This window comes from Camponotus vicinus, unplaced genomic scaffold (genome assembly GCF_025532165.1).
Source record: "Camponotus vicinus isolate PSW18456_S1 unplaced genomic scaffold, iyCamVici1.0 SCAF_12, whole genome shotgun sequence".
Taxonomy (NCBI): Eukaryota; Metazoa; Arthropoda; class Insecta; order Hymenoptera; family Formicidae; genus Camponotus; species Camponotus vicinus.
The window spans coordinates 11392846-11400248 of NW_028141948.1; the positions used below are offsets into that span (position 1 = coordinate 11392846).

General features: G+C 27.1%; 1 pseudogene; it reads right to left on the bottom strand.

The window, feature by feature from the left end:
* Window positions 1–191: 191 nt before the first annotated feature.
* LOC145962453 (uncharacterized) lies at window positions 192–1685 on the bottom strand (annotated as a pseudogene).
* Window positions 1686–7403: the final 5718 nt, after the last annotated feature.

The following is a 7403-nucleotide window of genomic DNA, read 5'->3' on the forward strand; positions in this document are numbered from 1 at the left end:
GCTTATTTAATGCTTCAATTAACAATCACCATGTTAAAAATTGTTTCATATTTTAGTAAAAAAATTCAATATTGAGTTTCTCATAAAATGATTTACATTTAAATTTAAAAAATTTAGAGAAAAGAAGATTGAAGTATCGAGTAGAAGAGAAGATTGTGTATATGTCATGAAAATTGCTGACATAATATTATTTAAGATTCTAATATGTATATATTAAGATTTTAATATCGAAATTATATATGTATATGTAAATATATATAATTGTATATATGTGTGTGTGTGTAATATGCATAAATTTACCATATTTATTATACGTCGAAAGTCTTGCTTTATTGGACGAAGTTTGTATATCCTTATGTCGTTCATACAAATCAATGAGTTTATTATAAGATCCACCTTGATCAAACTTGATCAAATTGGAGATGGAAGGAGAATCGACAAGAGTCGTTTGCTTCTGAGACGTTAGTTCACTTGAAGGCAACTGTTCATAATGTAAATTTTTAAATGGCTTCTCATTCGTAAACAACTGCTCTTCAAACAGTGTTTTATAAGTAGGTGCTTGTCTCTCAAAGATTTCCTCTGATGTAAGTGATTGTTCGCTGAAAGAATTATCTCTGAGAACCTCTCGTTCTCCTCGCAATTCTTGATTTTTTAATATTGCATCTCTGAACAACGGTTTATCTTTAAATGATGTTACTGTAAAAGAATTCTTTTTAAACGGTTGATGACGAAGAATTGGAAACTCAGACGGATAGATAATGTGATCTTTTAAGGGCAGATCGTGAAGAGATTGCTGGTTAATATTTGGATCTCTCACTGCTCTAATAGGTGAAGTTTGCTGCTCGATCATCTTGTTGATAAATGATTGATTATAAAAGAAATTTCGCGAACGAGGTTTGCGATGAGATGTGATATCTGCATTGAAAAAAGAAATATCTCTCTTGCTTTCGTATGCGTCAGTAACTACCATCATTGCGACGAAGATAATCTAAAGAAAGAAACACACACTTAAGTTTAGAAATATCACAATCACATAGATGATATTTATGACAGGCTCACCAGAACTCGCGTATGGCACATCATGAATAGTTCTTTTATATATTTTTTATTATAAACTTCTTTCCTTCTCTATTATCTAAAAAAATTATCTGATAAAAATTACATATATGTAATTTTCGAGAACTTCTTCACGTTTAAGGATCGATCGTAGTAACTGTAGTAAGTGATGATGATGAAGATCAACAGTCTTATATAGGATTGATGAGACTTTTTTTCGCCCTTCCATTGCCAGTACAAGACTAGTCTGGTAAAACACGTACTCAATATCTTTCTCTTTCAGTGTGACACATTCTGTACATGAGTTGGAAATTATTATAATTTTTTCATAAAAGATTGTTTTAATGTTTTAAATGATTTTCTAATTATGGTATTAATATATATTTTGTTATTTTTTATTGAAATAGTTTTGAATTCTTTCAATAACATAAGAATGTAAAATAGTTGAGATCTCTCTATTCTCTTTATACAAATGCATTAGAAAGAAAAACAAAAGTACACTGAAAAAGAACTATGTTCTACATTATTTCAAGTGCACTTGCAAAAAGAAGCAAATTCCATCTAGAGGTCCTTCCATAAAAGTTGCTTGCAATTGAGGCGACCAATTGAAGAGCTTACCCTTTATGCATAGATGAATGAATTACAGTACGAAGTATCTCAAAAGAATTCGTTTCTCGCTAGGTAGCTTCTTCCAGCTTTCACCTGAAGACAAATCGGGTGAGACGAAAGAAATGCGATGTACTTTGCAAGACTCCAGAACTGGAAAATGAGAAATAGAGAAAAGAGAAAGATCAAGTATATGTCCTTTTTTCAAGTGCAAAAAAGTTATCTACATTTCAACGCTTATGCAAAGTTTACTCCCAGCTTTATAGTTGCGGATTATTGCTTTCTTTCAGTAAACCGACAAGGCAATAACCTTCCTCCCATTGACACATTTACATTCATACATTATTCTCTATCGAATTAGAAAAACAAAAGTAGTTTATGCTTTCTCTGTCACTATCCTTGTTCTATAAAACATGTTCGCTTTTATCGCATTAATGAATTGCATGAATGATTGATTATTTGAATGATTGTTATTTAAATAACTATTATTGCGAAATGATAATTTTAAAGATAAGTATATCATTAAATGTGACATAATGTTTTAAAGTTTTAATTTAATATTATCTTTTAATTATTTAAGTTCGGAATTTTGTGGAAGATTATTATTATAAAATAAATTTTATAAAAATAACATTTATTAAAGAAATAAATAGTTACATAATAGAATAGTTACATAAAATATGAAATATAAAGTTATATAAATTACTTAAGATGTTAAATTATCTCTTGTTTCTTTTGTTTTTCTTTAAATAATAAATTTCCTGTTAATATATTTAAAATTGATTAGTCTTATGATTAAAATTAGTATGCTTTATTGTTTCTTTTTTCTTTTTAAAAATACTTTATTAATTAAGAAAATTTTTATATATCTACATATGCGCATAAACATATATATTTATAATTTACAATTGTAGATAAATTTTTTATTACACATTTTATTTTACATAAAAGTGGCAATAAACATATGAAATATGCCACACATATCTTCAAGTATATTTTCGGAAAAATGAAGAAGAGCAATTTCTTTATTGTTTCAAAAAATGTAAAATAAACTGTAAAATAAAAACCCGTAAAATAAAACAAAATGATGATAATAAATAAAGTTTCTCAATTAGAAGAACCGGAGAAGCTATTCGTGCTATCGTTTTTAGAACGTTGCGCTGAAAGTGTTACAGAGCATGAAACGAATTATCAAACTTTTTTAATGGATCTCATTAATTTTATTTAAAAGATGTCGTTTTGTAATTTGTTTTCACATACAAACTTGAGAACTAAACCGGCATAATTTTTATTGCTTTTTTTACTGTGCTGCTTCTTTGAAACTCAGCGGAGATGTGCAGAACCCCGTGGCCGTCCCTTCGCCATGCGGAAACTTTAAGACGATCGTATTTCACGCGCTCATGAGGGCTGCTTCTCGGGGATACTAAAACATTACCGTTTATCGAAGGTCGACTGAGTTAAGAGTGCGCCATGGAAAATATTACGGGTATCTCTCGAAATGTTTGCTTTAAATCGTAAAAGTGAGCAGCAGCACTCTTGATACATCCATACGGAGTAGTCGCAAGTTTTTCCTCGTGTTTTCACTCGAGCGTTTCAGAGAAACCTGAAAGATTTGCATTAAAAGTTACGATACATAAAAGAAGCAGCAAGTAGTAGAATTTAATTATGTAGTAAGCGAATCGACACAGTTTTAAATTTCAAATGATTTTTTTTTTTCCAAAGTGATCAATCATGATCGATCGACTCGTTTACTGCTTAAGTTTATATCTTCTTTTTTTTATATGAATTTGTCGAATATAAAACACATAGTAAAGATTATAATTATTTACAGATAAGTATATGCAGTTATTAATTACATGGAAGTACATTTTATAACTTGTCAATTTTCTATAGGCAGGTGTTTTGCGAATTTTGTGCGCAATAGAACTGGCAATCAACACGATAGTTTACTATGAAGGCTTTCAAGTGAATTGCATGTTACACGCCGTTCATCTGGATTGTTACAAAATATATGGCTGTGAGATGAAATAAGGTCGTAGGTTTCTAGTATTATTGCTTTTATATAGGGTGTTCGGTAATAATCGTATCATTTCTGTGCAGATAGAGCAAATTAAACCAAATAAGAAAGTTCTTTACTGTTTTGCGATTTTCATCATAATTAATAAAAAATTATTTTTAAAAATCCGCCCAATCCAAGTATAAGGTTAATTATGTATTGTCCTTAACAACTGCGTAATAGTCTTTTTTTGTGCATGCTTGTATTCGCGCAAATATTGATTAATTTTTTAAAAATTAATTTCTTATTAGTTACTACAAAAATCGCAAAATACAGGATTTTCTTACTCGATTTAATCCGCTTTATATGCACACGAGATATGATTATTACCGGACATACTGTATACGTAGCCCAAAAGCATTATTAATCAAAAACATTATTAAAAGCATCGTTTTTCCAATGTATGTTAATGATTATGTATGTTACCTTGAAAAAAAAATGAACAACGGAAGATAAACACTAGTAAGTTTCGAATATTAACGAGTTTATCAATTAAAAGGCATAAAAAAATTATATTTTATTTGCAACTTTATTTATTTACATTCTTATTTTTACTTATTTATACATATATTATATGCATAATACTGCTAAACATAATATTTATTATTTTAATCAAGATAATAAAAATTTTTAATTCTCATAAGTATTTATTCATTTGCATTTATTTATATTTTCCAAAAATATGATAATATAGATTATTAAATAAATTTTTTGTACAGTAAAGCCCAACACATAATTACATCTAATGATTTTATTAAAATCTTAGTATTATTACGCAATATTAAACAAGAGAATTTATGTATTGTCTTTATAAAATATATTCCTAATTCTAACTTGTACATAGATTAAAAATCATCAATATCTGTAATAAAAATTATCTATAGCAATATCTATAATAAAAATTATATTTTGTAATTATGTCTCTCTCGTTTAAAACAAAATTTTATTAACTATAGATACTATATTTTAATGTAATTATTTTTAAAGAGCTTTCTACGAATATTTTTATTGCATAATAATGATTAGTTCTGTAGAAAATGTGTTAATGTTTAATATTTTCAAAATATATGGCGTACTTCATCACTATAATTTATATTATAACATATTATTTATGTTATTAACATACTATATACATATATGAATATTACATATAAAATATTAACGTTTAAATTACTACTTGTGTCATCATACCGCTAGTATTTAACGAACACTGATATTACGTATTGTTTGATTTAATGTATTCCGATATTTGCAACCGGAAAATTTAATTTAATTTCACGATATCGACATCATCCGAATCGAATCAATTGGCGGCCAAAATTGGCGACAGAAAAGTAAATAAATTATCGAGGATTCATTTGCCCAATTAAAATTTATCTCATCATGTCACAAGAAAAAATTTATACAAGCGAAATTTTACAAGCGAAAGCATGTATTTCGAATATATTCGTATACACATTAGCCTATAATATTATATAAATCATATTATATATTGAACATATATATTGAATTAAATAATCAATTATAAAAAAATATTGGTTATTCCGTATATTATATATACAACAAGCTATATAATAATTATGATTATATTCTTTTGTAAAATTTAAAGAATAAGTTTTTAGAAGTATTACAATATCGATAACGCAACTAAAATGACATAAATTCTAATTAGTTATACATATCGACACAAATGTAATGATTTTACGATAATTCTATAATGTCATATAACCTCATGCTTTGTATTGATTACAATCGTTTGAATATTCGTGTTAATGCAATGTAGGAAAAACGAATCAATGATACAACATAGCTTGATGTTTTCTAACGAATGCATCTCAGAGCATAATAAAAACGCAGTCAATCTTCTTTTACTTTCACGCCAAATAAGCTTGCGCAAGTTTCTCCTCCCGTTAGTGACACGCTAGAAATTGCAAATTTTATCGCGGATCTGCACCTACATGTGACAATAGTGATTTACGAACCATTTAATTGAACGTTTTTGCCACGAGCGAAATTGGCCGATTGCGTCATTGTCCATTCCATAAGCCTCTGTTCACCGAATGCAATCTACCGTATCTTCTAATTAATGCTGCGAAATCGCGTGGGCCATGCATGTGACGTCTGTCGTTGCCGGAAAAACGATATGAGCACGAGGCAAACAAAGAATGCATTTTCAATGCGACAAAGACATTGCGTTTATCTTTTATTCCACTAGTATTTGCAGCATTTGCAATTTATTTGAACAATAATATTATAAATGGTAATACAAACAAAATTAAATAAAATATTTATTAAAGAAACAGTAAATTATATTTAAAACAATTCTTTAAAAAGCAAGAATTTTTTGTTCAAAATATAATTTATAAGAAGAGAAGAAGAGAAGAAGAGAGAAGAAGAGAAAGAGAGAGAGAGAGAGGAAGAAAAAATCGATTTGATAAGAAAGAAACACATATATGTATAATCCATTAAATATATCTATTATTAATATTAATTATTATTATGAATGAAAAAAAATTTATATGTATAAGAAAAAATTTATTTTACATATTTATAAAAAATTAGAAAGGAATAGAATATTGATTTTTGAGATATTTAGTTTTAAACTTATATGTAACTGTTTTAGTGTGATTTAAGCTAAAGTTATTTTTTTAATTTTATTAATTTTATTAATTTTAAACTATCCTATGATTTCTATTTTTTATGAAGCTGTATGTGCATAACATTTTATAAAAATATTGTTCATTTACATGTTATATGTATATATATATATGCATGCATATATTTGGTAAAATAGATCAGCTTCAGTCAACAGTGTCAGCGATTCATATCAAATGCATCATCAGGTTATAAACGAGTTTACGAACAACCGTGCGACACTTACTTTCTGCTTTGGAAAGTCGTTCGATCTCAAACTTGCACGATGAGAATCCATAGCGCGCATGTTGTAATATAACGAAAAAGTTTATAATCTCAATTTTCAATCAATCTTATCTTTTTCTCTTCATTTTTCAAGGAAAAATCTTCATCTGTATAAAGTATTTAATAAGTAGAAGAAAAAACGTGATTCTCTATTAGAAATTTTTATTATTATTTAAATTTAATTAGCAAATATAAAGAGGCTAAAGAATTGCTTAATAGTAACAATGCAGGTAGAAGAATTTCATATAGCGTAATTTTTAGTGTTTTAAAAATTAAGTATTAAACATTTGATTCACATTTGAATGTTTTAATGATGTAGCAGTAAGTTCTAAAAGAGCTGCAACAGTTTTATCAAAAATAATCAATGATATTGTATAATTAAAATATAGTTATTAAAAATGACATTAAAGAGTAAAATAACTAGTTAATATGAACGAATTTGTACATCGAAAATCGACAATTAATTAAATAATGGACATATATCGCTGTACATATTAATAACGGCAAACACGAAGAGTTATATTTCTGTAAATTCGCATACGATACATAGAAATAAATCATGGAAAATAATCGATATCACAAAAACAAGAAAATAGAATATACCTTTATGTAAACTATATGGTTTTATGGTTATTACTAAAATAAAGAAATACATAATAAGAATTATTGCAATTGGTTATAGAAATTTAAATCTCATTCTTTTTCAGAAATTTATATAGTATAAATTTTTAAAATTACAATAGTTTAGAAAAGTAACATGCAATTT